Source organism: Solanum lycopersicum, chromosome 1 (assembly GCF_036512215.1).
Source record: "Solanum lycopersicum chromosome 1, SLM_r2.1".
NCBI lineage: Eukaryota > Viridiplantae > Streptophyta > Magnoliopsida > Solanales > Solanaceae > Solanum > Solanum lycopersicum.
In genome coordinates, this window is record NC_090800.1 from 43,891,047 (window position 1) to 43,916,217 (window position 25,171).

General features: G+C 49.0%; 71 non-coding genes across 71 annotated transcripts; all 71 read right to left on the reverse strand.

The window, feature by feature from the left end:
* Positions 1-192: 192 nt before the first annotated feature.
* Positions 193-310, reverse strand: LOC138340932 (5S ribosomal RNA). Its single transcript, XR_011213759.1, has one exon. It is a non-coding gene; the product is annotated as a 5S ribosomal RNA (ribosomal RNA).
* A 233-nt stretch (positions 311-543) lies between these two features.
* Positions 544-662, reverse strand: LOC138341446 (5S ribosomal RNA). The gene has a single exon (XR_011214240.1). It is a non-coding gene; the product is annotated as a 5S ribosomal RNA (ribosomal RNA).
* A 234-nt stretch (positions 663-896) lies between these two features.
* Positions 897-1,015, reverse strand: LOC138341448 (5S ribosomal RNA). The gene has a single exon (XR_011214242.1). It is a non-coding gene; the product is annotated as a 5S ribosomal RNA (ribosomal RNA).
* A 234-nt stretch (positions 1,016-1,249) lies between these two features.
* LOC138341449 (5S ribosomal RNA) lies at positions 1,250-1,368 on the reverse strand. The gene has a single exon (XR_011214243.1). It is a non-coding gene; the product is annotated as a 5S ribosomal RNA (ribosomal RNA).
* Positions 1,369-1,602: 234 nt separating this feature from the next.
* Positions 1,603-1,721, reverse strand: LOC138341450 (5S ribosomal RNA). Its single transcript, XR_011214244.1, has one exon. It is a non-coding gene; the product is annotated as a 5S ribosomal RNA (ribosomal RNA).
* Positions 1,722-1,956: 235 nt separating this feature from the next.
* On the reverse strand, positions 1,957-2,075 carry LOC138341451 (5S ribosomal RNA). Its single transcript, XR_011214245.1, has one exon. It is a non-coding gene; the product is annotated as a 5S ribosomal RNA (ribosomal RNA).
* A 235-nt stretch (positions 2,076-2,310) lies between these two features.
* On the reverse strand, positions 2,311-2,429 carry LOC138341452 (5S ribosomal RNA). Its single transcript, XR_011214246.1, has one exon. It is a non-coding gene; the product is annotated as a 5S ribosomal RNA (ribosomal RNA).
* A 235-nt stretch (positions 2,430-2,664) lies between these two features.
* On the reverse strand, positions 2,665-2,783 carry LOC138341454 (5S ribosomal RNA). Its single transcript, XR_011214248.1, has one exon. It is a non-coding gene; the product is annotated as a 5S ribosomal RNA (ribosomal RNA).
* Positions 2,784-3,017: 234 nt separating this feature from the next.
* LOC138341455 (5S ribosomal RNA) lies at positions 3,018-3,136 on the reverse strand. The gene has a single exon (XR_011214249.1). It is a non-coding gene; the product is annotated as a 5S ribosomal RNA (ribosomal RNA).
* A 236-nt stretch (positions 3,137-3,372) lies between these two features.
* LOC138341456 (5S ribosomal RNA) lies at positions 3,373-3,491 on the reverse strand. The gene has a single exon (XR_011214250.1). It is a non-coding gene; the product is annotated as a 5S ribosomal RNA (ribosomal RNA).
* Positions 3,492-3,739: 248 nt separating this feature from the next.
* On the reverse strand, positions 3,740-3,858 carry LOC138341457 (5S ribosomal RNA). The gene has a single exon (XR_011214251.1). It is a non-coding gene; the product is annotated as a 5S ribosomal RNA (ribosomal RNA).
* Positions 3,859-4,094: 236 nt separating this feature from the next.
* On the reverse strand, positions 4,095-4,213 carry LOC138341458 (5S ribosomal RNA). Its single transcript, XR_011214252.1, has one exon. It is a non-coding gene; the product is annotated as a 5S ribosomal RNA (ribosomal RNA).
* Positions 4,214-4,449: 236 nt separating this feature from the next.
* On the reverse strand, positions 4,450-4,568 carry LOC138341460 (5S ribosomal RNA). The gene has a single exon (XR_011214254.1). It is a non-coding gene; the product is annotated as a 5S ribosomal RNA (ribosomal RNA).
* A 236-nt stretch (positions 4,569-4,804) lies between these two features.
* On the reverse strand, positions 4,805-4,923 carry LOC138341461 (5S ribosomal RNA). The gene has a single exon (XR_011214255.1). It is a non-coding gene; the product is annotated as a 5S ribosomal RNA (ribosomal RNA).
* A 236-nt stretch (positions 4,924-5,159) lies between these two features.
* Positions 5,160-5,278, reverse strand: LOC138341462 (5S ribosomal RNA). Its single transcript, XR_011214256.1, has one exon. It is a non-coding gene; the product is annotated as a 5S ribosomal RNA (ribosomal RNA).
* A 236-nt stretch (positions 5,279-5,514) lies between these two features.
* Positions 5,515-5,633, reverse strand: LOC138341463 (5S ribosomal RNA). The gene has a single exon (XR_011214257.1). It is a non-coding gene; the product is annotated as a 5S ribosomal RNA (ribosomal RNA).
* A 235-nt stretch (positions 5,634-5,868) lies between these two features.
* Positions 5,869-5,987, reverse strand: LOC138341464 (5S ribosomal RNA). The gene has a single exon (XR_011214258.1). It is a non-coding gene; the product is annotated as a 5S ribosomal RNA (ribosomal RNA).
* Positions 5,988-6,223: 236 nt separating this feature from the next.
* LOC138341465 (5S ribosomal RNA) lies at positions 6,224-6,342 on the reverse strand. Its single transcript, XR_011214259.1, has one exon. It is a non-coding gene; the product is annotated as a 5S ribosomal RNA (ribosomal RNA).
* A 235-nt stretch (positions 6,343-6,577) lies between these two features.
* LOC138341466 (5S ribosomal RNA) lies at positions 6,578-6,696 on the reverse strand. The gene has a single exon (XR_011214260.1). It is a non-coding gene; the product is annotated as a 5S ribosomal RNA (ribosomal RNA).
* Positions 6,697-6,931: 235 nt separating this feature from the next.
* Positions 6,932-7,050, reverse strand: LOC138341467 (5S ribosomal RNA). The gene has a single exon (XR_011214261.1). It is a non-coding gene; the product is annotated as a 5S ribosomal RNA (ribosomal RNA).
* Positions 7,051-7,286: 236 nt separating this feature from the next.
* Positions 7,287-7,405, reverse strand: LOC138341468 (5S ribosomal RNA). The gene has a single exon (XR_011214262.1). It is a non-coding gene; the product is annotated as a 5S ribosomal RNA (ribosomal RNA).
* A 236-nt stretch (positions 7,406-7,641) lies between these two features.
* On the reverse strand, positions 7,642-7,760 carry LOC138341469 (5S ribosomal RNA). The gene has a single exon (XR_011214263.1). It is a non-coding gene; the product is annotated as a 5S ribosomal RNA (ribosomal RNA).
* A 236-nt stretch (positions 7,761-7,996) lies between these two features.
* LOC138341472 (5S ribosomal RNA) lies at positions 7,997-8,115 on the reverse strand. Its single transcript, XR_011214265.1, has one exon. It is a non-coding gene; the product is annotated as a 5S ribosomal RNA (ribosomal RNA).
* A 236-nt stretch (positions 8,116-8,351) lies between these two features.
* Positions 8,352-8,470, reverse strand: LOC138341473 (5S ribosomal RNA). The gene has a single exon (XR_011214266.1). It is a non-coding gene; the product is annotated as a 5S ribosomal RNA (ribosomal RNA).
* A 236-nt stretch (positions 8,471-8,706) lies between these two features.
* LOC138341474 (5S ribosomal RNA) lies at positions 8,707-8,825 on the reverse strand. Its single transcript, XR_011214267.1, has one exon. It is a non-coding gene; the product is annotated as a 5S ribosomal RNA (ribosomal RNA).
* Positions 8,826-9,061: 236 nt separating this feature from the next.
* LOC138341475 (5S ribosomal RNA) lies at positions 9,062-9,180 on the reverse strand. Its single transcript, XR_011214268.1, has one exon. It is a non-coding gene; the product is annotated as a 5S ribosomal RNA (ribosomal RNA).
* Positions 9,181-9,416: 236 nt separating this feature from the next.
* On the reverse strand, positions 9,417-9,535 carry LOC138341476 (5S ribosomal RNA). Its single transcript, XR_011214269.1, has one exon. It is a non-coding gene; the product is annotated as a 5S ribosomal RNA (ribosomal RNA).
* A 236-nt stretch (positions 9,536-9,771) lies between these two features.
* On the reverse strand, positions 9,772-9,890 carry LOC138341477 (5S ribosomal RNA). The gene has a single exon (XR_011214270.1). It is a non-coding gene; the product is annotated as a 5S ribosomal RNA (ribosomal RNA).
* Positions 9,891-10,126: 236 nt separating this feature from the next.
* LOC138341478 (5S ribosomal RNA) lies at positions 10,127-10,245 on the reverse strand. The gene has a single exon (XR_011214271.1). It is a non-coding gene; the product is annotated as a 5S ribosomal RNA (ribosomal RNA).
* Positions 10,246-10,481: 236 nt separating this feature from the next.
* Positions 10,482-10,600, reverse strand: LOC138341479 (5S ribosomal RNA). The gene has a single exon (XR_011214272.1). It is a non-coding gene; the product is annotated as a 5S ribosomal RNA (ribosomal RNA).
* A 236-nt stretch (positions 10,601-10,836) lies between these two features.
* LOC138341480 (5S ribosomal RNA) lies at positions 10,837-10,955 on the reverse strand. The gene has a single exon (XR_011214273.1). It is a non-coding gene; the product is annotated as a 5S ribosomal RNA (ribosomal RNA).
* A 236-nt stretch (positions 10,956-11,191) lies between these two features.
* Positions 11,192-11,310, reverse strand: LOC138341481 (5S ribosomal RNA). The gene has a single exon (XR_011214274.1). It is a non-coding gene; the product is annotated as a 5S ribosomal RNA (ribosomal RNA).
* Positions 11,311-11,546: 236 nt separating this feature from the next.
* On the reverse strand, positions 11,547-11,665 carry LOC138341483 (5S ribosomal RNA). Its single transcript, XR_011214276.1, has one exon. It is a non-coding gene; the product is annotated as a 5S ribosomal RNA (ribosomal RNA).
* A 239-nt stretch (positions 11,666-11,904) lies between these two features.
* On the reverse strand, positions 11,905-12,023 carry LOC138341484 (5S ribosomal RNA). Its single transcript, XR_011214277.1, has one exon. It is a non-coding gene; the product is annotated as a 5S ribosomal RNA (ribosomal RNA).
* A 236-nt stretch (positions 12,024-12,259) lies between these two features.
* Positions 12,260-12,378, reverse strand: LOC138341485 (5S ribosomal RNA). The gene has a single exon (XR_011214278.1). It is a non-coding gene; the product is annotated as a 5S ribosomal RNA (ribosomal RNA).
* Positions 12,379-12,614: 236 nt separating this feature from the next.
* Positions 12,615-12,733, reverse strand: LOC138341486 (5S ribosomal RNA). Its single transcript, XR_011214279.1, has one exon. It is a non-coding gene; the product is annotated as a 5S ribosomal RNA (ribosomal RNA).
* A 236-nt stretch (positions 12,734-12,969) lies between these two features.
* On the reverse strand, positions 12,970-13,088 carry LOC138341487 (5S ribosomal RNA). Its single transcript, XR_011214280.1, has one exon. It is a non-coding gene; the product is annotated as a 5S ribosomal RNA (ribosomal RNA).
* A 236-nt stretch (positions 13,089-13,324) lies between these two features.
* Positions 13,325-13,443, reverse strand: LOC138341488 (5S ribosomal RNA). The gene has a single exon (XR_011214281.1). It is a non-coding gene; the product is annotated as a 5S ribosomal RNA (ribosomal RNA).
* A 236-nt stretch (positions 13,444-13,679) lies between these two features.
* Positions 13,680-13,798, reverse strand: LOC138341489 (5S ribosomal RNA). The gene has a single exon (XR_011214282.1). It is a non-coding gene; the product is annotated as a 5S ribosomal RNA (ribosomal RNA).
* Positions 13,799-14,034: 236 nt separating this feature from the next.
* LOC138341490 (5S ribosomal RNA) lies at positions 14,035-14,153 on the reverse strand. Its single transcript, XR_011214283.1, has one exon. It is a non-coding gene; the product is annotated as a 5S ribosomal RNA (ribosomal RNA).
* Positions 14,154-14,389: 236 nt separating this feature from the next.
* On the reverse strand, positions 14,390-14,508 carry LOC138341491 (5S ribosomal RNA). The gene has a single exon (XR_011214284.1). It is a non-coding gene; the product is annotated as a 5S ribosomal RNA (ribosomal RNA).
* Positions 14,509-14,744: 236 nt separating this feature from the next.
* LOC138341492 (5S ribosomal RNA) lies at positions 14,745-14,863 on the reverse strand. Its single transcript, XR_011214285.1, has one exon. It is a non-coding gene; the product is annotated as a 5S ribosomal RNA (ribosomal RNA).
* Positions 14,864-15,099: 236 nt separating this feature from the next.
* On the reverse strand, positions 15,100-15,218 carry LOC138341494 (5S ribosomal RNA). Its single transcript, XR_011214287.1, has one exon. It is a non-coding gene; the product is annotated as a 5S ribosomal RNA (ribosomal RNA).
* A 236-nt stretch (positions 15,219-15,454) lies between these two features.
* On the reverse strand, positions 15,455-15,573 carry LOC138341495 (5S ribosomal RNA). The gene has a single exon (XR_011214288.1). It is a non-coding gene; the product is annotated as a 5S ribosomal RNA (ribosomal RNA).
* A 236-nt stretch (positions 15,574-15,809) lies between these two features.
* Positions 15,810-15,928, reverse strand: LOC138341496 (5S ribosomal RNA). The gene has a single exon (XR_011214289.1). It is a non-coding gene; the product is annotated as a 5S ribosomal RNA (ribosomal RNA).
* Positions 15,929-16,164: 236 nt separating this feature from the next.
* LOC138341497 (5S ribosomal RNA) lies at positions 16,165-16,283 on the reverse strand. Its single transcript, XR_011214290.1, has one exon. It is a non-coding gene; the product is annotated as a 5S ribosomal RNA (ribosomal RNA).
* Positions 16,284-16,519: 236 nt separating this feature from the next.
* Positions 16,520-16,638, reverse strand: LOC138341498 (5S ribosomal RNA). The gene has a single exon (XR_011214291.1). It is a non-coding gene; the product is annotated as a 5S ribosomal RNA (ribosomal RNA).
* A 236-nt stretch (positions 16,639-16,874) lies between these two features.
* On the reverse strand, positions 16,875-16,993 carry LOC138341499 (5S ribosomal RNA). The gene has a single exon (XR_011214292.1). It is a non-coding gene; the product is annotated as a 5S ribosomal RNA (ribosomal RNA).
* Positions 16,994-17,229: 236 nt separating this feature from the next.
* Positions 17,230-17,348, reverse strand: LOC138341500 (5S ribosomal RNA). The gene has a single exon (XR_011214293.1). It is a non-coding gene; the product is annotated as a 5S ribosomal RNA (ribosomal RNA).
* Positions 17,349-17,584: 236 nt separating this feature from the next.
* On the reverse strand, positions 17,585-17,703 carry LOC138341501 (5S ribosomal RNA). The gene has a single exon (XR_011214294.1). It is a non-coding gene; the product is annotated as a 5S ribosomal RNA (ribosomal RNA).
* A 236-nt stretch (positions 17,704-17,939) lies between these two features.
* Positions 17,940-18,058, reverse strand: LOC138341502 (5S ribosomal RNA). Its single transcript, XR_011214295.1, has one exon. It is a non-coding gene; the product is annotated as a 5S ribosomal RNA (ribosomal RNA).
* A 236-nt stretch (positions 18,059-18,294) lies between these two features.
* Positions 18,295-18,413, reverse strand: LOC138341503 (5S ribosomal RNA). Its single transcript, XR_011214296.1, has one exon. It is a non-coding gene; the product is annotated as a 5S ribosomal RNA (ribosomal RNA).
* Positions 18,414-18,649: 236 nt separating this feature from the next.
* Positions 18,650-18,768, reverse strand: LOC138341505 (5S ribosomal RNA). Its single transcript, XR_011214298.1, has one exon. It is a non-coding gene; the product is annotated as a 5S ribosomal RNA (ribosomal RNA).
* Positions 18,769-19,004: 236 nt separating this feature from the next.
* On the reverse strand, positions 19,005-19,123 carry LOC138341506 (5S ribosomal RNA). Its single transcript, XR_011214299.1, has one exon. It is a non-coding gene; the product is annotated as a 5S ribosomal RNA (ribosomal RNA).
* A 236-nt stretch (positions 19,124-19,359) lies between these two features.
* Positions 19,360-19,478, reverse strand: LOC138341507 (5S ribosomal RNA). The gene has a single exon (XR_011214300.1). It is a non-coding gene; the product is annotated as a 5S ribosomal RNA (ribosomal RNA).
* Positions 19,479-19,714: 236 nt separating this feature from the next.
* Positions 19,715-19,833, reverse strand: LOC138341508 (5S ribosomal RNA). Its single transcript, XR_011214301.1, has one exon. It is a non-coding gene; the product is annotated as a 5S ribosomal RNA (ribosomal RNA).
* Positions 19,834-20,069: 236 nt separating this feature from the next.
* Positions 20,070-20,188, reverse strand: LOC138341509 (5S ribosomal RNA). The gene has a single exon (XR_011214302.1). It is a non-coding gene; the product is annotated as a 5S ribosomal RNA (ribosomal RNA).
* Positions 20,189-20,424: 236 nt separating this feature from the next.
* On the reverse strand, positions 20,425-20,543 carry LOC138341510 (5S ribosomal RNA). The gene has a single exon (XR_011214303.1). It is a non-coding gene; the product is annotated as a 5S ribosomal RNA (ribosomal RNA).
* A 236-nt stretch (positions 20,544-20,779) lies between these two features.
* Positions 20,780-20,898, reverse strand: LOC138341511 (5S ribosomal RNA). The gene has a single exon (XR_011214304.1). It is a non-coding gene; the product is annotated as a 5S ribosomal RNA (ribosomal RNA).
* Positions 20,899-21,134: 236 nt separating this feature from the next.
* On the reverse strand, positions 21,135-21,253 carry LOC138341512 (5S ribosomal RNA). Its single transcript, XR_011214305.1, has one exon. It is a non-coding gene; the product is annotated as a 5S ribosomal RNA (ribosomal RNA).
* Positions 21,254-21,489: 236 nt separating this feature from the next.
* On the reverse strand, positions 21,490-21,608 carry LOC138341513 (5S ribosomal RNA). Its single transcript, XR_011214306.1, has one exon. It is a non-coding gene; the product is annotated as a 5S ribosomal RNA (ribosomal RNA).
* Positions 21,609-21,844: 236 nt separating this feature from the next.
* Positions 21,845-21,963, reverse strand: LOC138341514 (5S ribosomal RNA). Its single transcript, XR_011214307.1, has one exon. It is a non-coding gene; the product is annotated as a 5S ribosomal RNA (ribosomal RNA).
* A 236-nt stretch (positions 21,964-22,199) lies between these two features.
* LOC138341516 (5S ribosomal RNA) lies at positions 22,200-22,318 on the reverse strand. The gene has a single exon (XR_011214309.1). It is a non-coding gene; the product is annotated as a 5S ribosomal RNA (ribosomal RNA).
* A 236-nt stretch (positions 22,319-22,554) lies between these two features.
* On the reverse strand, positions 22,555-22,673 carry LOC138341517 (5S ribosomal RNA). Its single transcript, XR_011214310.1, has one exon. It is a non-coding gene; the product is annotated as a 5S ribosomal RNA (ribosomal RNA).
* A 236-nt stretch (positions 22,674-22,909) lies between these two features.
* LOC138341518 (5S ribosomal RNA) lies at positions 22,910-23,028 on the reverse strand. Its single transcript, XR_011214311.1, has one exon. It is a non-coding gene; the product is annotated as a 5S ribosomal RNA (ribosomal RNA).
* A 236-nt stretch (positions 23,029-23,264) lies between these two features.
* LOC138341519 (5S ribosomal RNA) lies at positions 23,265-23,383 on the reverse strand. Its single transcript, XR_011214312.1, has one exon. It is a non-coding gene; the product is annotated as a 5S ribosomal RNA (ribosomal RNA).
* Positions 23,384-23,619: 236 nt separating this feature from the next.
* Positions 23,620-23,738, reverse strand: LOC138341520 (5S ribosomal RNA). Its single transcript, XR_011214313.1, has one exon. It is a non-coding gene; the product is annotated as a 5S ribosomal RNA (ribosomal RNA).
* A 236-nt stretch (positions 23,739-23,974) lies between these two features.
* Positions 23,975-24,093, reverse strand: LOC138341521 (5S ribosomal RNA). The gene has a single exon (XR_011214314.1). It is a non-coding gene; the product is annotated as a 5S ribosomal RNA (ribosomal RNA).
* Positions 24,094-24,329: 236 nt separating this feature from the next.
* On the reverse strand, positions 24,330-24,448 carry LOC138341522 (5S ribosomal RNA). Its single transcript, XR_011214315.1, has one exon. It is a non-coding gene; the product is annotated as a 5S ribosomal RNA (ribosomal RNA).
* Positions 24,449-24,684: 236 nt separating this feature from the next.
* LOC138341523 (5S ribosomal RNA) lies at positions 24,685-24,803 on the reverse strand. Its single transcript, XR_011214316.1, has one exon. It is a non-coding gene; the product is annotated as a 5S ribosomal RNA (ribosomal RNA).
* A 236-nt stretch (positions 24,804-25,039) lies between these two features.
* LOC138341524 (5S ribosomal RNA) lies at positions 25,040-25,158 on the reverse strand. Its single transcript, XR_011214317.1, has one exon. It is a non-coding gene; the product is annotated as a 5S ribosomal RNA (ribosomal RNA).
* Between the last annotated feature and the right edge of the window lie 13 nt (positions 25,159-25,171).

A 25,171-nucleotide genomic window follows, 5' to 3' on the forward strand; every position in this document is an offset into this window, starting at 1 on the left:
CCAACGCCCTAGCCCGCCCCCCGCTTTAAAACCCTCCACGCACCGACGCACGACGACGCCCGTCACGCCCATCCCCGACGCCACCATCCCATATCCTAATGACGCCTCAATCCGAACGTATTTTCCGCAAAAAAAAAATAAATGAGTATATTTTTTTTTTTCAATTACGAGATCAAATTTCAACAAAAAGGAGGGATGCAACACGAGGACTTCCCAGGGGTCACCCATCCTAGTACTACTCTCGCCCAAGCACGCTTAACTTCGGAGTTCTGATGGGATCCGGTGCGTTAGTGCTGGTATGATCGCATCCGTCATTCATTGCACTCTAAAATCTATTAAACACAACCTTCCTCCCAACGCCCTAGCCCGCCCCCCGCTTTAAAACCCTCCACGCACCGACGCACGACGACGCCCGTCACGCCCATCCCCGACGCCACCATCCCATATCCTAATGACGCCTCAATCCGAACGTATTTTCGCAAAAAAAAATAAATGAGTATATTTTTTTTTTTCAATTACGAGATCAAATTTCAACAAAAAGGAGGGATGCAACACGAGGACTTCCCAGGGGGTCACCCATCCTAGTACTACTCTCGCCCAAGCACGCTTAACTTCGGAGTTCTGATGGGATCCGGTGCGTTAGTGCTGGTATGATCGCATCCGTCATTCATTGCACTCTAAAATCTATTAAACACAACCTTCCTCCCAACGCCCTAGCCCGCCCCCTGCTTTAAAACCCTCCACGCACCGACGCACGACGACGCCCGTCACGCCCATCCCCGACGCCACCATCCCATATCCTAATGACGCCTCAATCCGAACGTATTTTCGCAAAAAAAAAATAAATGAGTATATTTTTTTTTTTCAATTACGAGATCAAATTTCAACAAAAAGGAGGGATGCAACACGAGGACTTCCCAGGGGGTCACCCATCCTAGTACTACTCTCGCCCAAGCACGCTTAACTTCGGAGTTCTGATGGGATCCGGTGCGTTAGTGCTGGTATGATCGCATCCGTCATTCATTGCACTCTAAAATCTATTAAACACAACCTTCCTCCAACGCCCTAGCCCGCCCCCCGCTTTAAAACCCTCCACGCACCGACGCACGACGACGCCCGTCACGCCCATCCCCGACGCCACCATCCCATATCCTAATGACGCCTCAATCCGAACGTATTTTCCGCAAAAAAAAAATAAATGAGTATATTTTTTTTTTTCAATTACGAGATCAAATTTCAACAAAAAGGAGGGATGCAACACGAGGACTTCCCAGGGGGTCACCCATCCTAGTACTACTCTCGCCCAAGCACGCTTAACTTCGGAGTTCTGATGGGATCCGGTGCGTTAGTGCTGGTATGATCGCATCCGTCATTCATTGCACTCTAAAATCTATTAAACACAACCTTCCTCCCAACGCCCTAGCCCGCCCCCCGCTTTAAAACCCTCCACGCACCGACGCACGACGACGCCCGTCACGCCCATCCCCGACGCCACCATCCCATATCCTAATGACGCCTCAATCCGAACGTATTTTCCGCAAAAAAAAAATAAATGAGTATATTTTTTTTTTCAATTACGAGATCAAATTTCAACAAAAAGGAGGGATGCAACACGAGGACTTCCCAGGGGGTCACCCATCCTAGTACTACTCTCGCCCAAGCACGCTTAACTTCGGAGTTCTGATGGGATCCGGTGCGTTAGTGCTGGTATGATCGCATCCGTCATTCATTGCACTCTAAAATCTATTAAACACAACCTTCCTCCCAACGCCCTAGCCCGCCCCCCGCTTTAAAACCCTCCACGCACCGACGCACGATGACGCCCGTCACGCCCATCCCCGACGCCACCATCCCATATCCTAATGACGCCTCAATCCGAACGTATTTTCCGCAAAAAAAAAATAAATGAGTATATTTTTTTTTTTCAATTACGAGATCAAATTTCAACAAAAAGGAGGGATGCAACACGAGGACTTCCCAGGGGGTCACCCATCCTAGTACTACTCTCGCCCAAGCACGCTTAACTTCGGAGTTCTGATGGGATCCGGTGCGTTAGTGCTGGTATGATCGCATCCGTCATTCATTGCACTCTAAAATCTATTAAACACAACCTTCCTCCCAACGCCCTAGCCCGCCCCCCGCTTTAAAACCCTCCACGCACCGACGCACGACGACGCCCGTCACGCCCATCCCCGACGCCACCATCCCATATCCTAATGACGCCTCAATCCGAACGTATTTTCCGCAAAAAAAAAATAAATGAGTATATTTTTTTTTTTCAATTACGAGATCAAATTTCAACAAAAAGGAGGGATGCAACACGAGGACTTCCCAGGGGGTCACCCATCCTAGTACTACTCTCGCCCAAGCACGCTTAACTTCGGAGTTCTGATGGGATCCGGTGCGTTAGTGCTGGTATGATCGCATCCGTCATTCATTGCACTCTAAAATCTATTAAACACAACCTTCCTCCCAACGCCCTAGCCCGCCCCCCGCTTTAAAACCCTCCACGCACCGACGCACGACGACGCCCGTCACGCCCATCCCCGACGCCACCATCCCATATCCTAATGACGCCTCAATCCGAACGTATTTTCCGCAAAAAAAAAATAAATGAGTATATTTTTTTTTTTCAATTACGAGATCAAATTTCAACAAAAAGGAGGGATGCAACACGAGGACTTCCCAGGGGGTCACCCATCCTAGTACTACTCTCGCCCAAGCACGCTTAACTTCGGAGTTCTGATGGGATCCGGTGCGTTAGTGCTGGTATGATCGCATCCGTCATTCATTGCACTCTAAAATCTATTAAACACAACCTTCCTCCCAACGCCCTAGCCCGCCCCCCGCTTTAAAACCCTCCACGCACCGACGCACGACGACGCCCGTCACGCCCATCCCCGACGCCACCATCCCATATCCTAATGACGCCTCAATCCGAACGTATTTTCCGCAAAAAAAAAATAAATGAGTATATTTTTTTTTTCAATTACGAGATCAAATTTCAACAAAAAGGAGGGATGCAACACGAGGACTTCCCAGGGGGTCACCCATCCTAGTACTACTCTCGCCCAAGCACGCTTAACTTCGGAGTTCTGATGGGATCCGGTGCGTTAGTGCTGGTATGATCGCATCCGTCATTCATTGCACTCTAAAATCTATTAAACACAACCTTCCTCCCAACGCCCTAGCCCGCCCCCCGCTTTAAAACCCTCCACGCACCGACGCACGACGACGCCCGTCACGCCCATCCCCGACGCCACCATCCCATATCCTAATGACGCCTCAATCCGAACGTATTTTCCGCAAAAAAAAAAATAAATGAGTATATTTTTTTTTTTCAATTACGAGATCAAATTTCAACAAAAAGGAGGGATGCAACACGAGGACTTCCCAGGGGGTCACCCATCCTAGTACTACTCTCGCCCAAGCACGCTTAACTTCGGAGTTCTGATGGGATCCGGTGCGTTAGTGCTGGTATGATCGCATCCGTCATTCATTGCACTATTCATTGCACTCTAAAATCTATTAAACACAACCTTCCTCCCAACGCCCTAGCCCGCCCCCCGCTTTAAAACCCTCCACGCACCGACGCACGACGACGCCCGTCACGCCCATCCCCGACGCCACCATCCCATATCCTAATGACGCCTCAATCCGAACGTATTTTCCGCAAAAAAAAAAATAAATGAGTATATTTTTTTTTTTCAATTACGAGATCAAATTTCAACAAAAAGGAGGGATGCAACACGAGGACTTCCCAGGGGGTCACCCATCCTAGTACTACTCTCGCCCAAGCACGCTTAACTTCGGAGTTCTGATGGGATCCGGTGCGTTAGTGCTGGTATGATCGCATCCGTCATTCATTGCACTCTAAAATCTATTAAACACAACCTTCCTCCCAACGCCCTAGCCCGCCCCCCGCTTTAAAACCCTCCACGCACCGACGCACGACGACGCCCGTCACGCCCATCCCCGACGCCACCATCCCATATCCTAATGACGCCTCAATCCGAACGTATTTTCCGCAAAAAAAAAAATAAATGAGTATATTTTTTTTTTTCAATTACGAGATCAAATTTCAACAAAAAGGAGGGATGCAACACGAGGACTTCCCAGGGGGTCACCCATCCTAGTACTACTCTCGCCCAAGCACGCTTAACTTCGGAGTTCTGATGGGATCCGGTGCGTTAGTGCTGGTATGATCGCATCCGTCATTCATTGCACTCTAAAATCTATTAAACACAACCTTCCTCCCAACGCCCTAGCCCGCCCCCCGCTTTAAAACCCTCCACGCACCGACGCACGACGACGCCCGTCACGCCCATCCCCGACGCCACCATCCCATATCCTAATGACGCCTCAATCCGAACGTATTTTCCGCAAAAAAAAAAATAAATGAGTATATTTTTTTTTTTCAATTACGAGATCAAATTTCAACAAAAAGGAGGGATGCAACACGAGGACTTCCCAGGGGGTCACCCATCCTAGTACTACTCTCGCCCAAGCACGCTTAACTTCGGAGTTCTGATGGGATCCGGTGCGTTAGTGCTGGTATGATCGCATCCGTCATTCATTGCACTCTAAAATCTATTAAACACAACCTTCCTCCCAACGCCCTAGCCCGCCCCCCGCTTTAAAACCCTCCACGCACCGACGCACGACGACGCCCGTCACGCCCATCCCCGACGCCACCATCCCATATCCTAATGACGCCTCAATCCGAACGTATTTTCCGCAAAAAAAAAAATAAATGAGTATATTTTTTTTTTTCAATTACGAGATCAAATTTCAACAAAAAGGAGGGATGCAACACGAGGACTTCCCAGGGGGTCACCCATCCTAGTACTACTCTCGCCCAAGCACGCTTAACTTCGGAGTTCTGATGGGATCCGGTGCGTTAGTGCTGGTATGATCGCATCCGTCATTCATTGCACTCTAAAATCTATTAAACACAACCTTCCTCCCAACGCCCTAGCCCGCCCCCCGCTTTAAAACCCTCCACGCACCGACGCACGACGACGCCCGTCACGCCCATCCCCGACGCCACCATCCCATATCCTAATGACGCCTCAATCCGAACGTATTTTCCGCAAAAAAAAAAATAAATGAGTATATTTTTTTTTTTCAATTACGAGATCAAATTTCAACAAAAAGGAGGGATGCAACACGAGGACTTCCCAGGGGGTCACCCATCCTAGTACTACTCTCGCCCAAGCACGCTTAACTTCGGAGTTCTGATGGGATCCGGTGCGTTAGTGCTGGTATGATCGCATCCGTCATTCATTGCACTCTAAAATCTATTAAACACAACCTTCCTCCCAACGCCCTAGCCCGCCCCCCGCTTTAAAACCCTCCACGCACCGACGCACGACGACGCCCGTCACGCCCATCCCCGACGCCACCATCCCATATCCTAATGACGCCTCAATCCGAACGTATTTTCCGCAAAAAAAAAAATAAATGAGTATATTTTTTTTTTTCAATTACGAGATCAAATTTCAACAAAAAGGAGGGATGCAACACGAGGACTTCCCAGGGGGTCACCCATCCTAGTACTACTCTCGCCCAAGCACGCTTAACTTCGGAGTTCTGATGGGATCCGGTGCGTTAGTGCTGGTATGATCGCATCCGTCATTCATTGCACTCTAAAATCTATTAAACACAACCTTCCTCCCAACGCCCTAGCCCGCCCCCCGCTTTAAAACCCTCCACGCACCGACGCACGACGACGCCCGTCACGCCCATCCCCGACGCCACCATCCCATATCCTAATGACGCCTCAATCCGAACGTATTTTCCGCAAAAAAAAAATAAATGAGTATATTTTTTTTTTTCAATTACGAGATCAAATTTCAACAAAAAGGAGGGATGCAACACGAGGACTTCCCAGGGGGTCACCCATCCTAGTACTACTCTCGCCCAAGCACGCTTAACTTCGGAGTTCTGATGGGATCCGGTGCGTTAGTGCTGGTATGATCGCATCCGTCATTCATTGCACTCTAAAATCTATTAAACACAACCTTCCTCCCAACGCCCTAGCCCGCCCCCCGCTTTAAAACCCTCCACGCACCGACGCACGACGACGCCCGTCACGCCCATCCCCGACGCCACCATCCCATATCCTAATGACGCCTCAATCCGAACGTATTTTCCGCAAAAAAAAAAATAAATGAGTATATTTTTTTTTTTCAATTACGAGATCAAATTTCAACAAAAAGGAGGGATGCAACACGAGGACTTCCCAGGGGGTCACCCATCCTAGTACTACTCTCGCCCAAGCACGCTTAACTTCGGAGTTCTGATGGGATCCGGTGCGTTAGTGCTGGTATGATCGCATCCGTCATTCATTGCACTCTAAAATCTATTAAACACAACCTTCCTCCCAACGCCCTAGCCCGCCCCCCGCTTTAAAACCCTCCACGCACCGACGCACGACGACGCCCGTCACGCCCATCCCCGACGCCACCATCCCATATCCTAATGACGCCTCAATCCGAACGTATTTTCCGCAAAAAAAAAATAAATGAGTATATTTTTTTTTTTCAATTACGAGATCAAATTTCAACAAAAAGGAGGGATGCAACACGAGGACTTCCCAGGGGGTCACCCATCCTAGTACTACTCTCGCCCAAGCACGCTTAACTTCGGAGTTCTGATGGGATCCGGTGCGTTAGTGCTGGTATGATCGCATCCGTCATTCATTGCACTCTAAAATCTATTAAACACAACCTTCCTCCCAACGCCCTAGCCCGCCCCCCGCTTTAAAACCCTCCACGCACCGACGCACGACGACGCCCGTCACGCCCATCCCCGACGCCACCATCCCATATCCTAATGACGCCTCAATCCGAACGTATTTTCCGCAAAAAAAAAATAAATGAGTATATTTTTTTTTTTCAATTACGAGATCAAATTTCAACAAAAAGGAGGGATGCAACACGAGGACTTCCCAGGGGGTCACCCATCCTAGTACTACTCTCGCCCAAGCACGCTTAACTTCGGAGTTCTGATGGGATCCGGTGCGTTAGTGCTGGTATGATCGCATCCGTCATTCATTGCACTCTAAAATCTATTAAACACAACCTTCCTCCCAACGCCCTAGCCCGCCCCCCGCTTTAAAACCCTCCACGCACCGACGCACGACGACGCCCGTCACGCCCATCCCCGACGCCACCATCCCATATCCTAATGACGCCTCAATCCGAACGTATTTTCCGCAAAAAAAAAAATAAATGAGTATATTTTTTTTTTTCAATTACGAGATCAAATTTCAACAAAAAGGAGGGATGCAACACGAGGACTTCCCAGGGGGTCACCCATCCTAGTACTACTCTCGCCCAAGCACGCTTAACTTCGGAGTTCTGATGGGATCCGGTGCGTTAGTGCTGGTATGATCGCATCCGTCATTCATTGCACTCTAAAATCTATTAAACACAACCTTCCTCCCAACGCCCTAGCCCGCCCCCCGCTTTAAAACCCTCCACGCACCGACGCACGACGACGCCCGTCACGCCCATCCCCGACGCCACCATCCCATATCCTAATGACGCCTCAATCCGAACGTATTTTCCGCAAAAAAAAAAATAAATGAGTATATTTTTTTTTTTCAATTACGAGATCAAATTTCAACAAAAAGGAGGGATGCAACACGAGGACTTCCCAGGGGGTCACCCATCCTAGTACTACTCTCGCCCAAGCACGCTTAACTTCGGAGTTCTGATGGGATCCGGTGCGTTAGTGCTGGTATGATCGCATCCGTCATTCATTGCACTCTAAAATCTATTAAACACAACCTTCCTCCCAACGCCCTAGCCCGCCCCCCGCTTTAAAACCCTCCACGCACCGACGCACGACGACGCCCGTCACGCCCATCCCCGACGCCACCATCCCATATCCTAATGACGCCTCAATCCGAACGTATTTTCCGCAAAAAAAAAAATAAATGAGTATATTTTTTTTTTTCAATTACGAGATCAAATTTCAACAAAAAGGAGGGATGCAACACGAGGACTTCCCAGGGGGTCACCCATCCTAGTACTACTCTCGCCCAAGCACGCTTAACTTCGGAGTTCTGATGGGATCCGGTGCGTTAGTGCTGGTATGATCGCATCCGTCATTCATTGCACTCTAAAATCTATTAAACACAACCTTCCTCCCAACGCCCTAGCCCGCCCCCCGCTTTAAAACCCTCCACGCACCGACGCACGACGACGCCCGTCACGCCCATCCCCGACGCCACCATCCCATATCCTAATGACGCCTCAATCCGAACGTATTTTCCGCAAAAAAAAAAATAAATGAGTATATTTTTTTTTTTCAATTACGAGATCAAATTTCAACAAAAAGGAGGGATGCAACACGAGGACTTCCCAGGGGGTCACCCATCCTAGTACTACTCTCGCCCAAGCACGCTTAACTTCGGAGTTCTGATGGGATCCGGTGCGTTAGTGCTGGTATGATCGCATCCGTCATTCATTGCACTCTAAAATCTATTAAACACAACCTTCCTCCCAACGCCCTAGCCCGCCCCCCGCTTTAAAACCCTCCACGCACCGACGCACGACGACGCCCGTCACGCCCATCCCCGACGCCACCATCCCATATCCTAATGACGCCTCAATCCGAACGTATTTTCCGCAAAAAAAAAAATAAATGAGTATATTTTTTTTTTTCAATTACGAGATCAAATTTCAACAAAAAGGAGGGATGCAACACGAGGACTTCCCAGGGGGTCACCCATCCTAGTACTACTCTCGCCCAAGCACGCTTAACTTCGGAGTTCTGATGGGATCCGGTGCGTTAGTGCTGGTATGATCGCATCCGTCATTCATTGCACTCTAAAATCTATTAAACACAACCTTCCTCCCAACGCCCTAGCCCGCCCCCCGCTTTAAAACCCTCCACGCACCGACGCACGACGACGCCCGTCACGCCCATCCCCGACGCCACCATCCCATATCCTAATGACGCCTCAATCCGAACGTATTTTCCGCAAAAAAAAAAATAAATGAGTATATTTTTTTTTTTCAATTACGAGATCAAATTTCAACAAAAAGGAGGGATGCAACACGAGGACTTCCCAGGGGGTCACCCATCCTAGTACTACTCTCGCCCAAGCACGCTTAACTTCGGAGTTCTGATGGGATCCGGTGCGTTAGTGCTGGTATGATCGCATCCGTCATTCATTGCACTCTAAAATCTATTAAACACAACCTTCCTCCCAACGCCCTAGCCCGCCCCCCGCTTTAAAACCCTCCACGCACCGACGCACGACGACGCCCGTCACGCCCATCCCCGACGCCACCATCCCATATCCTAATGACGCCTCAATCCGAACGTATTTTCCGCAAAAAAAAAAATAAATGAGTATATTTTTTTTTTTCAATTACGAGATCAAATTTCAACAAAAAGGAGGGATGCAACACGAGGACTTCCCAGGGGGTCACCCATCCTAGTACTACTCTCGCCCAAGCACGCTTAACTTCGGAGTTCTGATGGGATCCGGTGCGTTAGTGCTGGTATGATCGCATCCGTCATTCATTGCACTCTAAAATCTATTAAACACAACCTTCCTCCCAACGCCCTAGCCCGCCCCCCGCTTTAAAACCCTCCACGCACCGACGCACGACGACGCCCGTCACGCCCATCCCCGACGCCACCATCCCATATCCTAATGACGCCTCAATCCGAACGTATTTTCCGCAAAAAAAAAAATAAATGAGTATATTTTTTTTTTTCAATTACGAGATCAAATTTCAACAAAAAGGAGGGATGCAACACGAGGACTTCCCAGGGGGTCACCCATCCTAGTACTACTCTCGCCCAAGCACGCTTAACTTCGGAGTTCTGATGGGATCCGGTGCGTTAGTGCTGGTATGATCGCATCCGTCATTCATTGCACTCTAAAATCTATTAAACACAACCTTCCTCCCAACGCCCTAGCCCGCCCCCCGCTTTAAAACCCTCCACGCACCGACGCACGACGACGCCCGTCACGCCCATCCCCGACGCCACCATCCCATATCCTAATGACGCCTCAATCCGAACGTATTTTCCGCAAAAAAAAAAATAAATGAGTATATTTTTTTTTTTCAATTACGAGATCAAATTTCAACAAAAAGGAGGGATGCAACACGAGGACTTCCCAGGGGGTCACCCATCCTAGTACTACTCTCGCCCAAGCACGCTTAACTTCGGAGTTCTGATGGGATCCGGTGCGTTAGTGCTGGTATGATCGCATCCGTCATTCATTGCACTCTAAAATCTATTAAACACAACCTTCCTCCCAACGCCCTAGCCCGCCCCCCGCTTTAAAACCCTCCACGCACCGACGCACGACGACGCCCGTCACGCCCATCCCCGACGCCACCATCCCATATCCTAATGACGCCTCAATCCGAACGTATTTTCCGCAAAAAAAAAAATAAATGAGTATATTTTTTTTTTTCAATTACGAGATCAAATTTCAACAAAAAGGAGGGATGCAACACGAGGACTTCCCAGGGGGTCACCCATCCTAGTACTACTCTCGCCCAAGCACGCTTAACTTCGGAGTTCTGATGGGATCCGGTGCGTTAGTGCTGGTATGATCGCATCCGTCATTCATTGCACTCTAAAATCTATTAAACACAACCTTCCTCCCAACGCCCTAGCCCGCCCCCCGCTTTAAAACCCTCCACGCACCGACGCACGACGACGCCCGTCACGCCCATCCCCGACGCCACCATCCCATATCCTAATGACGCCTCAATCCGAACGTATTTTCCGCAAAAAAAAAAATAAATGAGTATATTTTTTTTTTTCAATTACGAGATCAAATTTCAACAAAAAGGAGGGATGCAACACGAGGACTTCCCAGGGGGTCACCCATCCTAGTACTACTCTCGCCCAAGCACGCTTAACTTCGGAGTTCTGATGGGATCCGGTGCGTTAGTGCTGGTATGATCGCATCCGTCATTCATTGCACTCTAAAATCTATTAAACACAACCTTCCTCCCAACGCCCTAGCCCGCCCCCCGCTTTAAAACCCTCCACGCACCGACGCACGACGACGCCCGTCACGCCCATCCCCGACGCCACCATCCCATATCCTAATGACGCCTCAATCCGAACGTATTTTCCGCAAAAAAAAAAATAAATGAGTATATTTTTTTTTTTCAATTACGAGATCAAATTTCAACAAAAAGGAGGGATGCAACACGAGGACTTCCCAGGGGGTCACCCATCCTAGTACTACTCTCGCCCAAGCACGCTTAACTTCGGAGTTCTGATGGGATCCGGTGCGTTAGTGCTGGTATGATCGCATCCGTCATTCATTGCACTCTAAAATCTATTAAACACAACCTTCCTCCCAACGCCCTAGCCCGCCCCCCGCTTTAAAACCCTCCACGCACCGACGCACGACGACGCCCGTCACGCCCATCCCCGACGCCACCATCCCATATCCTAATGACGCCTCAATCCGAACGTATTTTCCGCAAAAAAAAAAATAAATGAGTATATTTTTTTTTTTCAATTACGAGATCAAATTTCAACAAAAAGGAGGGATGCAACACGAGGACTTCCCAGGGGGTCACCCATCCTAGTACTACTCTCGCCCAAGCACGCTTAACTTCGGAGTTCTGATGGGATCCGGTGCGTTAGTGCTGGTATGATCGCATCCGTCATTCATTGCACTCTAAAATCTATTAAACACAACCTTCCTCCCAACGCCCTAGCCCGCCCCCCGCTTTAAAACCCTCCACGCACCGACGCACGACGACGCCCGTCACGCCCATCCCCGACGCCACCATCCCATATCCTCCTAATGACGCCTCAATCCGAACGTATTTTCCGCAAAAAAAAAAATAAATGAGTATATTTTTTTTTTTCAATTACGAGATCAAATTTCAACAAAAAGGAGGGATGCAACACGAGGACTTCCCAGGGGGTCACCCATCCTAGTACTACTCTCGCCCAAGCACGCTTAACTTCGGAGTTCTGATGGGATCCGGTGCGTTAGTGCTGGTATGATCGCATCCGTCATTCATTGCACTCTAAAATCTATTAAACACAACCTTCCTCCCAACGCCCTAGCCCGCCCCCCGCTTTAAAACCCTCCACGCACCGACGCACGACGACGCCCGTCACGCCCATCCCCGACGCCACCATCCCATATCCTAATGACGCCTCAATCCGAACGTATTTTCCGCAAAAAAAAAAATAAATGAGTATATTTTTTTTTTTCAATTACGAGATCAAATTTCAACAAAAAGGAGGGATGCAACACGAGGACTTCCCAGGGGGTCACCCATCCTAGTACTACTCTCGCCCAAGCACGCTTAACTTCGGAGTTCTGATGGGATCCGGTGCGTTAGTGCTGGTATGATCGCATCCGTCATTCATTGCACTCTAAAATCTATTAAACACAACCTTCCTCCCAACGCCCTAGCCCGCCCCCCGCTTTAAAACCCTCCACGCACCGACGCACGACGACGCCCGTCACGCCCATCCCCGACGCCACCATCCCATATCCTAATGACGCCTCAATCCGAACGTATTTTCCGCAAAAAAAAAAATAAATGAGTATATTTTTTTTTTTCAATTACGAGATCAAATTTCAACAAAAAGGAGGGATGCAACACGAGGACTTCCCAGGGGGTCACCCATCCTAGTACTACTCTCGCCCAAGCACGCTTAACTTCGGAGTTCTGATGGGATCCGGTGCGTTAGTGCTGGTATGATCGCATCCGTCATTCATTGCACTCTAAAATCTATTAAACACAACCTTCCTCCCAACGCCCTAGCCCGCCCCCCGCTTTAAAACCCTCCACGCACCGACGCACGACGACGCCCGTCACGCCCATCCCCGACGCCACCATCCCATATCCTAATGACGCCTCAATCCGAACGTATTTTCCGCAAAAAAAAAAATAAATGAGTATATTTTTTTTTTTCAATTACGAGATCAAATTTCAACAAAAAGGAGGGATGCAACACGAGGACTTCCCAGGGGGTCACCCATCCTAGTACTACTCTCGCCCAAGCACGCTTAACTTCGGAGTTCTGATGGGATCCGGTGCGTTAGTGCTGGTATGATCGCATCCGTCATTCATTGCACTCTAAAATCTATTAAACACAACCTTCCTCCCAACGCCCTAGCCCGCCCCCCGCTTTAAAACCCTCCACGCACCGACGCACGACGACGCCCGTCACGCCCATCCCCGACGCCACCATCCCATATCCTAATGACGCCTCAATCCGAACGTATTTTCCGCAAAAAAAAAAATAAATGAGTATATTTTTTTTTTTCAATTACGAGATCAAATTTCAACAAAAAGGAGGGATGCAACACGAGGACTTCCCAGGGGGTCACCCATCCTAGTACTACTCTCGCCCAAGCACGCTTAACTTCGGAGTTCTGATGGGATCCGGTGCGTTAGTGCTGGTATGATCGCATCCGTCATTCATTGCACTCTAAAATCTATTAAACACAACCTTCCTCCCAACGCCCTAGCCCGCCCCCCGCTTTAAAACCCTCCACGCACCGACGCACGACGACGCCCGTCACGCCCATCCCCGACGCCACCATCCCATATCCTAATGACGCCTCAATCCGAACGTATTTTCCGCAAAAAAAAAAATAAATGAGTATATTTTTTTTTTTCAATTACGAGATCAAATTTCAACAAAAAGGAGGGATGCAACACGAGGACTTCCCAGGGGGTCACCCATCCTAGTACTACTCTCGCCCAAGCACGCTTAACTTCGGAGTTCTGATGGGATCCGGTGCGTTAGTGCTGGTATGATCGCATCCGTCATTCATTGCACTCTAAAATCTATTAAACACAACCTTCCTCCCAACGCCCTAGCCCGCCCCCCGCTTTAAAACCCTCCACGCACCGACGCACGACGACGCCCGTCACGCCCATCCCCGACGCCACCATCCCATATCCTAATGACGCCTCAATCCGAACGTATTTTCCGCAAAAAAAAAAATAAATGAGTATATTTTTTTTTTTCAATTACGAGATCAAATTTCAACAAAAAGGAGGGATGCAACACGAGGACTTCCCAGGGGGTCACCCATCCTAGTACTACTCTCGCCCAAGCACGCTTAACTTCGGAGTTCTGATGGGATCCGGTGCGTTAGTGCTGGTATGATCGCATCCGTCATTCATTGCACTCTAAAATCTATTAAACACAACCTTCCTCCCAACGCCCTAGCCCGCCCCCCGCTTTAAAACCCTCCACGCACCGACGCACGACGACGCCCGTCACGCCCATCCCCGACGCCACCATCCCATATCCTAATGACGCCTCAATCCGAACGTATTTTCCGCAAAAAAAAAAATAAATGAGTATATTTTTTTTTTTCAATTACGAGATCAAATTTCAACAAAAAGGAGGGATGCAACACGAGGACTTCCCAGGGGGTCACCCATCCTAGTACTACTCTCGCCCAAGCACGCTTAACTTCGGAGTTCTGATGGGATCCGGTGCGTTAGTGCTGGTATGATCGCATCCGTCATTCATTGCACTCTAAAATCTATTAAACACAACCTTCCTCCCAACGCCCTAGCCCGCCCCCCGCTTTAAAACCCTCCACGCACCGACGCACGACGACGCCCGTCACGCCCATCCCCGACGCCACCATCCCATATCCTAATGACGCCTCAATCCGAACGTATTTTCCGCAAAAAAAAAAATAAATGAGTATATTTTTTTTTTTCAATTACGAGATCAAATTTCAACAAAAAGGAGGGATGCAACACGAGGACTTCCCAGGGGGTCACCCATCCTAGTACTACTCTCGCCCAAGCACGCTTAACTTCGGAGTTCTGATGGGATCCGGTGCGTTAGTGCTGGTATGATCGCATCCGTCATTCATTGCACTCTAAAATCTATTAAACACAACCTTCCTCCCAACGCCCTAGCCCGCCCCCCGCTTTAAAACCCTCCACGCACCGACGCACGACGACGCCCGTCACGCCCATCCCCGACGCCACCATCCCATATCCTAATGACGCCTCAATCCGAACGTATTTTCCGCAAAAAAAAAAATAAATGAGTATATTTTTTTTTTTCAATTACGAGATCAAATTTCAACAAAAAGGAGGGATGCAACACGAGGACTTCCCAGGGGGTCACCCATCCTAGTACTACTCTCGCCCAAGCACGCTTAACTTCGGAGTTCTGATGGGATCCGGTGCGTTAGTGCTGGTATGATCGCATCCGTCATTCATTGCACTCTAAAATCTATTAAACACAACCTTCCTCCCAACGCCCTAGCCCGCCCCCCGCTTTAAAACCCTCCACGCACCGACGCACGACGACGCCCGTCACGCCCATCCCCGACGCCACCATCCCATATCCTAATGACGCCTCAATCCGAACGTATTTTCCGCAAAAAAAAAAATAAATGAGTATATTTTTTTTTTTCAATTACGAGATCAAATTTCAACAAAAAGGAGGGATGCAACACGAGGACTTCCCAGGGGGTCACCCATCCTAGTACTACTCTCGCCCAAGCACGCTTAACTTCGGAGTTCTGATGGGATCCGGTGCGTTAGTGCTGGTATGATCGCATCCGTCATTCATTGCACTCTAAAATCTATTAAACACAACCTTCCTCCCAACGCCCTAGCCCGCCCCCCGCTTTAAAACCCTCCACGCACCGACGCACGACGACGCCCGTCACGCCCATCCCCGACGCCACCATCCCATATCCTAATGACGCCTCAATCCGAACGTATTTTCCGCAAAAAAAAAAATAAATGAGTATATTTTTTTTTTTCAATTACGAGATCAAATTTCAACAAAAAGGAGGGATGCAACACGAGGACTTCCCAGGGGGTCACCCATCCTAGTACTACTCTCGCCCAAGCACGCTTAACTTCGGAGTTCTGATGGGATCCGGTGCGTTAGTGCTGGTATGATCGCATCCGTCATTCATTGCACTCTAAAATCTATTAAACACAACCTTCCTCCCAACGCCCTAGCCCGCCCCCCGCTTTAAAACCCTCCACGCACCGACGCACGACGACGCCCGTCACGCCCATCCCCGACGCCACCATCCCATATCCTAATGACGCCTCAATCCGAACGTATTTTCCGCAAAAAAAAAAATAAATGAGTATATTTTTTTTTTTCAATTACGAGATCAAATTTCAACAAAAAGGAGGGATGCAACACGAGGACTTCCCAGGGGGTCACCCATCCTAGTACTACTCTCGCCCAAGCACGCTTAACTTCGGAGTTCTGATGGGATCCGGTGCGTTAGTGCTGGTATGATCGCATCCGTCATTCATTGCACTCTAAAATCTATTAAACACAACCTTCCTCCCAACGCCCTAGCCCGCCCCCCGCTTTAAAACCCTCCACGCACCGACGCACGACGACGCCCGTCACGCCCATCCCCGACGCCACCATCCCATATCCTAATGACGCCTCAATCCGAACGTATTTTCCGCAAAAAAAAAAATAAATGAGTATATTTTTTTTTTTCAATTACGAGATCAAATTTCAACAAAAAGGAGGGATGCAACACGAGGACTTCCCAGGGGGTCACCCATCCTAGTACTACTCTCGCCCAAGCACGCTTAACTTCGGAGTTCTGATGGGATCCGGTGCGTTAGTGCTGGTATGATCGCATCCGTCATTCATTGCACTCTAAAATCTATTAAACACAACCTTCCTCCCAACGCCCTAGCCCGCCCCCCGCTTTAAAACCCTCCACGCACCGACGCACGACGACGCCCGTCACGCCCATCCCCGACGCCACCATCCCATATCCTAATGACGCCTCAATCCGAACGTATTTTCCGCAAAAAAAAAAATAAATGAGTATATTTTTTTTTTTCAATTACGAGATCAAATTTCAACAAAAAGGAGGGATGCAACACGAGGACTTCCCAGGGGGTCACCCATCCTAGTACTACTCTCGCCCAAGCACGCTTAACTTCGGAGTTCTGATGGGATCCGGTGCGTTAGTGCTGGTATGATCGCATCCGTCATTCATTGCACTCTAAAATCTATTAAACACAACCTTCCTCCCAACGCCCTAGCCCGCCCCCCGCTTTAAAACCCTCCACGCACCGACGCACGACGACGCCCGTCACGCCCATCCCCGACGCCACCATCCCATATCCTAATGACGCCTCAATCCGAACGTATTTTCCGCAAAAAAAAAAATAAATGAGTATATTTTTTTTTTTCAATTACGAGATCAAATTTCAACAAAAAGGAGGGATGCAACACGAGGACTTCCCAGGGGGTCACCCATCCTAGTACTACTCTCGCCCAAGCACGCTTAACTTCGGAGTTCTGATGGGATCCGGTGCGTTAGTGCTGGTATGATCGCATCCGTCATTCATTGCACTCTAAAATCTATTAAACACAACCTTCCTCCCAACGCCCTAGCCCGCCCCCCGCTTTAAAACCCTCCACGCACCGACGCACGACGACGCCCGTCACGCCCATCCCCGACGCCACCATCCCATATCCTAATGACGCCTCAATCCGAACGTATTTTCCGCAAAAAAAAAAATAAATGAGTATATTTTTTTTTTTCAATTACGAGATCAAATTTCAACAAAAAGGAGGGATGCAACACGAGGACTTCCCAGGGGGTCACCCATCCTAGTACTACTCTCGCCCAAGCACGCTTAACTTCGGAGTTCTGATGGGATCCGGTGCGTTAGTGCTGGTATGATCGCATCCGTCATTCATTGCACTCTAAAATCTATTAAACACAACCTTCCTCCCAACGCCCTAGCCCGCCCCCCGCTTTAAAACCCTCCACGCACCGACGCACGACGACGCCCGTCACGCCCATCCCCGACGCCACCATCCCATATCCTAATGACGCCTCAATCCGAACGTATTTTCCGCAAAAAAAAAAATAAATGAGTATATTTTTTTTTTTCAATTACGAGATCAAATTTCAACAAAAAGGAGGGATGCAACACGAGGACTTCCCAGGGGGTCACCCATCCTAGTACTACTCTCGCCCAAGCACGCTTAACTTCGGAGTTCTGATGGGATCCGGTGCGTTAGTGCTGGTATGATCGCATCCGTCATTCATTGCACTCTAAAATCTATTAAACACAACCTTCCTCCCAACGCCCTAGCCCGCCCCCCGCTTTAAAACCCTCCACGCACCGACGCACGACGACGCCCGTCACGCCCATCCCCGACGCCACCATCCCATATCCTAATGACGCCTCAATCCGAACGTATTTTCCGCAAAAAAAAAAATAAATGAGTATATTTTTTTTTTTCAATTACGAGATCAAATTTCAACAAAAAGGAGGGATGCAACACGAGGACTTCCCAGGGGGTCACCCATCCTAGTACTACTCTCGCCCAAGCACGCTTAACTTCGGAGTTCTGATGGGATCCGGTGCGTTAGTGCTGGTATGATCGCATCCGTCATTCATTGCACTCTAAAATCTATTAAACACAACCTTCCTCCCAACGCCCTAGCCCGCCCCCCGCTTTAAAACCCTCCACGCACCGACGCACGACGACGCCCGTCACGCCCATCCCCGACGCCACCATCCCATATCCTAATGACGCCTCAATCCGAACGTATTTTCCGCAAAAAAAAAAATAAATGAGTATATTTTTTTTTTTCAATTACGAGATCAAATTTCAACAAAAAGGAGGGATGCAACACGAGGACTTCCCAGGGGGTCACCCATCCTAGTACTACTCTCGCCCAAGCACGCTTAACTTCGGAGTTCTGATGGGATCCGGTGCGTTAGTGCTGGTATGATCGCATCCGTCATTCATTGCACTCTAAAATCTATTAAACACAACCTTCCTCCCAACGCCCTAGCCCGCCCCCCGCTTTAAAACCCTCCACGCACCGACGCACGACGACGCCCGTCACGCCCATCCCCGACGCCACCATCCCATATCCTAATGACGCCTCAATCCGAACGTATTTTCCGCAAAAAAAAAAATAAATGAGTATATTTTTTTTTTTCAATTACGAGATCAAATTTCAACAAAAAGGAGGGATGCAACACGAGGACTTCCCAGGGGGTCACCCATCCTAGTACTACTCTCGCCCAAGCACGCTTAACTTCGGAGTTCTGATGGGATCCGGTGCGTTAGTGCTGGTATGATCGCATCCGTCATTCATTGCACTCTAAAATCTATTAAACACAACCTTCCTCCCAACGCCCTAGCCCGCCCCCCGCTTTAAAACCCTCCACGCACCGACGCACGACGACGCCCGTCACGCCCATCCCCGACGCCACCATCCCATATCCTAATGACGCCTCAATCCGAACGTATTTTCCGCAAAAAAAAAAATAAATGAGTATATTTTTTTTTTTCAATTACGAGATCAAATTTCAACAAAAAGGAGGGATGCAACACGAGGACTTCCCAGGGGGTCACCCATCCTAGTACTACTCTCGCCCAAGCACGCTTAACTTCGGAGTTCTGATGGGATCCGGTGCGTTAGTGCTGGTATGATCGCATCCGTCATTCATTGCACTCTAAAATCTATTAAACACAACCTTCCTCCCAACGCCCTAGCCCGCCCCCCGCTTTAAAACCCTCCACGCACCGACGCACGACGACGCCCGTCACGCCCATCCCCGACGCCACCATCCCATATCCTAATGACGCCTCAATCCGAACGTATTTTCCGCAAAAAAAAAAATAAATGAGTATATTTTTTTTTTTCAATTACGAGATCAAATTTCAACAAAAAGGAGGGATGCAACACGAGGACTTCCCAGGGGGTCACCCATCCTAGTACTACTCTCGCCCAAGCACGCTTAACTTCGGAGTTCTGATGGGATCCGGTGCGTTAGTGCTGGTATGATCGCATCCGTCATTCATTGCACTCTAAAATCTATTAAACACAACCTTCCTCCCAACGCCCTAGCCCGCCCCCCGCTTTAAAACCCTCCACGCACCGACGCACGACGACGCCCGTCACGCCCATCCCCGACGCCACCATCCCATATCCTAATGACGCCTCAATCCGAACGTATTTTCCGCAAAAAAAAAAATAAATGAGTATATTTTTTTTTTTCAATTACGAGATCAAATTTCAACAAAAAGGAGGGATGCAACACGAGGACTTCCCAGGGGGTCACCCATCCTAGTACTACTCTCGCCCAAGCACGCTTAACTTCGGAGTTCTGATGGGATCCGGTGCGTTAGTGCTGGTATGATCGCATCCGTCATTCATTGCACTCTAAAATCTATTAAACACAACCTTCCTCCCAACGCCCTAGCCCGCCCCCCGCTTTAAAACCCTCCACGCACCGACGCACGACGACGCCCGTCACGCCCATCCCCGACGCCACCATCCCATATCCTAATGACGCCTCAATCCGAACGTATTTTCCGCAAAAAAAAAAATAAATGAGTATATTTTTTTTTTTCAATTACGAGATCAAATTTCAACAAAAAGGAGGGATGCAACACGAGGACTTCCCAGGGGGTCACCCATCCTAGTACTACTCTCGCCCAAGCACGCTTAACTTCGGAGTTCTGATGGGATCCGGTGCGTTAGTGCTGGTATGATCGCATCCGTCATTCATTGCACTCTAAAATCTATTAAACACAACCTTCCTCCCAACGCCCTAGCCCGCCCCCCGCTTTAAAACCCTCCACGCACCGACGCACGACGACGCCCGTCACGCCCATCCCCGACGCCACCATCCCATATCCTAATGACGCCTCAATCCGAACGTATTTTCCGCAAAAAAAATAATAAATGAGTATATTTTTTTTTTTCAATTACGAGATCAAATTTCAACAAAAAGGAGGGATGCAACACGAGGACTTCCCAGGGGGTCACCCATCCTAGTACTACTCTCGCCCAAGCACGCTTAACTTCGGAGTTCTGATGGGATCCGGTGCGTTAGTGCTGGTATGATCGCATCCGTCATTCATTGCACTCTAAAATCTATTAAACACAACCTTCCTCCCAACGCCCTAGCCCGCCCCCCGCTTTAAAACCCTCCACGCACCGACGCACGACGACGCCCGTCACGCCCATCCCCGACGCCACCATCCCATATCCTAATGACGCCTCAATCCGAACGTATTTTCCGCAAAAAAAAAAATAAATGAGTATATTTTTTTTTTTCAATTACGAGATCAAATTTCAACAAAAAGGAGGGATGCAACACGAGGACTTCCCAGGGGGTCACCCATCCTAGTACTACTCTCGCCCAAGCACGCTTAACTTCGGAGTTCTGATGGGATCCGGTGCGTTAGTGCTGGTATGATCGCATCCGTCATTCATTGCACTCTAAAATCTATTAAACACAACCTTCCTCCCAACGCCCTAGCCCGCCCCCCGCTTTAAAACCCTCCACGCACCGACGCACGACGACGCCCGTCACGCCCATCCCCGACGCCACCATCCCATATCCTAATGACGCCTCAATCCGAACGTATTTTCCGCAAAAAAAAAAATAAATGAGTATATTTTTTTTTTTCAATTACGAGATCAAATTTCAACAAAAAGGAGGGATGCAACACGAGGACTTCCCAGGGGGTCACCCATCCTAGTACTACTCTCGCCCAAGCACGCTTAACTTCGGAGTTCTGATGGGATCCGGTGCGTTAGTGCTGGTATGATCGCATCCGTCATTCATTGCACTCTAAAATCTATTAAACACAACCTTCCTCCCAACGCCCTAGCCCGCCCCCCGCTTTAAAACCCTCCACGCACCGACGCACGACGACGCCCGTCACGCCCATCCCCGACGCCACCATCCCATATCCTAATGACGCCTCAATCCGAACGTATTTTCCGCAAAAAAAAAAATAAATGAGTATATTTTTTTTTTTCAATTACGAGATCAAATTTCAACAAAAAGGAGGGATGCAACACGAGGACTTCCCAGGGGGTCACCCATCCTAGTACTACTCTCGCCCAAGCACGCTTAACTTCGGAGTTCTGATGGGATCCGGTGCGTTAGTGCTGGTATGATCGCATCCGTCATTCATTGCACTCTAAAATCTATTAAACACAACCTTCCTCCCAACGCCCTAGCCCGCCCCCCGCTTTAAAACCCTCCACGCACCGACGCACGACGACGCCCGTCACGCCCATCCCCGACGCCACCATCCCATATCCTAATGACGCCTCAATCCGAACGTATTTTCCGCAAAAAAAAAAATAAATGAGTATATTTTTTTTTTTCAATTACGAGATCAAATTTCAACAAAAAGGAGGGATGCAACACGAGGACTTCCCAGGGGGTCACCCATCCTAGTACTACTCTCGCCCAAGCACGCTTAACTTCGGAGTTCTGATGGGATCCGGTGCGTTAGTGCTGGTATGATCGCATCCGTCATTCATTGCACTCTAAAATCTATTAAACACAACCTTCCTCCCAACGCCCTAGCCCGCCCCCCGCTTTAAAACCCTCCACGCACCGACGCACGACGACGCCCGTCACGCCCATCCCCGACGCCACCATCCCATATCCTAATGACGCCTCAATCCGAACGTATTTTCCGCAAAAAAAAAAATAAATGAGTATATTTTTTTTTTTCAATTACGAGATCAAATTTCAACAAAAAGGAGGGATGCAACACGAGGACTTCCCAGGGGGTCACCCATCCTAGTACTACTCTCGCCCAAGCACGCTTAACTTCGGAGTTCTGATGGGATCCGGTGCGTTAGTGCTGGTATGATCGCATCCGTCATTCATTGCACTCTAAAATCTATTAAACACAACCTTCCTCCCAACGCCCTAGCCCGCCCCCCGCTTTAAAACCCTCCACGCACCGACGCACGACGACGCCCGTCACGCCCATCCCCGACGCCACCATCCCATATCCTAATGACGCCTCAATCCGAACGTATTTTCCGCAAAAAAAAAAATAAATGAGTATATTTTTTTTTTTCAATTACGAGATCAAATTTCAACAAAAAGGAGGGATGCAACACGAGGACTTCCCAGGGGGTCACCCATCCTAGTACTACTCTCGCCCAAGCACGCTTAACTTCGGAGTTCTGATGGGATCCGGTGCGTTAGTGCTGGTATGATCGCATCCGTCATTCATTGCACTCTAAAATCTATTAAACACAACCTTCCTCCCAACGCCCTAGCCCGCCCCCCGCTTTAAAACCCTCCACGCACCGACGCACGACGACGCCCGTCACGCCCATCCCCGACGCCACCATCCCATATCCTAATGACGCCTCAATCCGAACGTATTTTCCGCAAAAAAAAAAATAAATGAGTATATTTTTTTTTTTCAATTACGAGATCAAATTTCAACAAAAAGGAGGGATGCAACACGAGGACTTCCCAGGGGGTCACCCATCCTAGTACTACTCTCGCCCAAGCACGCTTAACTTCGGAGTTCTGATGGGATCCGGTGCGTTAGTGCTGGTATGATCGCATCCGTCATTCATTGCACTCTAAAATCTATTAAACACAACCTTCCTCCCAACGCCCTAGCCCGCCCCCCGCTTTAAAACCCTCCACGCACCGACGCACGACGACGCCCGTCACGCCCATCCCCGACGCCACCATCCCATATCCTAATGACGCCTCAATCCGAACGTATTTTCCGCAAAAAAAAAAATAAATGAGTATATTTTTTTTTTTCAATTACGAGATCAAATTTCAACAAAAAGGAGGGATGCAACACGAGGACTTCCCAGGGGGTCACCCATCCTAGTACTACTCTCGCCCAAGCACGCTTAACTTCGGAGTTCTGATGGGATCCGGTGCGTTAGTGCTGGTATGATCGCATCCGTCATTCATTGCACTCTAAAATCTATTAAACACAACCTTCCTCCCAACGCCCTAGCCCGCCCCCCGCTTTAAAACCCTCCACGCACCGACGCACGACGACGCCCGTCACGCCCATCCCCGACGCCACCATCCCATATCCTAATGACGCCTCAATCCGAACGTATTTTCCGCAAAAAAAAAAATAAATGAGTATATTTTTTTTTTTCAATTACGAGATCAAATTTCAACAAAAAGGAGGGATGCAACACGAGGACTTCCCAGGGGGTCACCCATCCTAGTACTACTCTCGCCCAAGCACGCTTAACTTCGGAGTTCTGATGGGATCCGGTGCGTTAGTGCTGGTATGATCGCATCCGTCATTCATTGCACTCTAAAATCTATTAAACACAACCTTCCTCCCAACGCCCTAGCCCGCCCCCCGCTTTAAAACCCTCCACGCACCGACGCACGACGACGCCCGTCACGCCCATCCCCGACGCCACCATCCCATATCCTAATGACGCCTCAATCCGAACGTATTTTCCGCAAAAAAAAAAATAAATGAGTATATTTTTTTTTTTCAATTACGAGATCAAATTTCAACAAAAAGGAGGGATGCAACACGAGGACTTCCCAGGGGGTCACCCATCCTAGTACTACTCTCGCCCAAGCACGCTTAACTTCGGAGTTCTGATGGGATCCGGTGCGTTAGTGCTGGTATGATCGCATCCGTCATTCATTGCACTCTAAAATCTATTAAACACAACCTTCCTCCCAACGCCCTAGCCCGCCCCCCGCTTTAAAACCCTCCACGCACCGACGCACGACGACGCCCGTCACGCCCATCCCCGACGCCACCATCCCATATCCTAATGACGCCTCAATCCGAACGTATTTTCCGCAAAAAAAAAAATAAATGAGTATATTTTTTTTTTTCAATTACGAGATCAAATTTCAACAAAAAGGAGGGATGCAACACGAGGACTTCCCAGGGGGTCACCCATCCTAGTACTACTCTCGCCCAAGCACGCTTAACTTCGGAGTTCTGATGGGATCCGGTGCGTTAGTGCTGGTATGATCGCATCCGTCATTCATTGCACTCTAAAATCTATTAAACACAACCTTCCTCCCAACGCCCTAGCCCGCCCCCCGCTTTAAAACCCTCCACGCACCGACGCACGACGACGCCCGTCACGCCCATCCCCGACGCCACCATCCCATATCCTAATGACGCCTCAATCCGAACGTATTTTCCGCAAAAAAAAAAATAAATGAGTATATTTTTTTTTTTCAATTACGAGATCAAATTTCAACAAAAAGGAGGGATGCAACACGAGGACTTCCCAGGGGGTCACCCATCCTAGTACTACTCTCGCCCAAGCACGCTTAACTTCGGAGTTCTGATGGGATCCGGTGCGTTAGTGCTGGTATGATCGCATCCGTCATTCATTGCA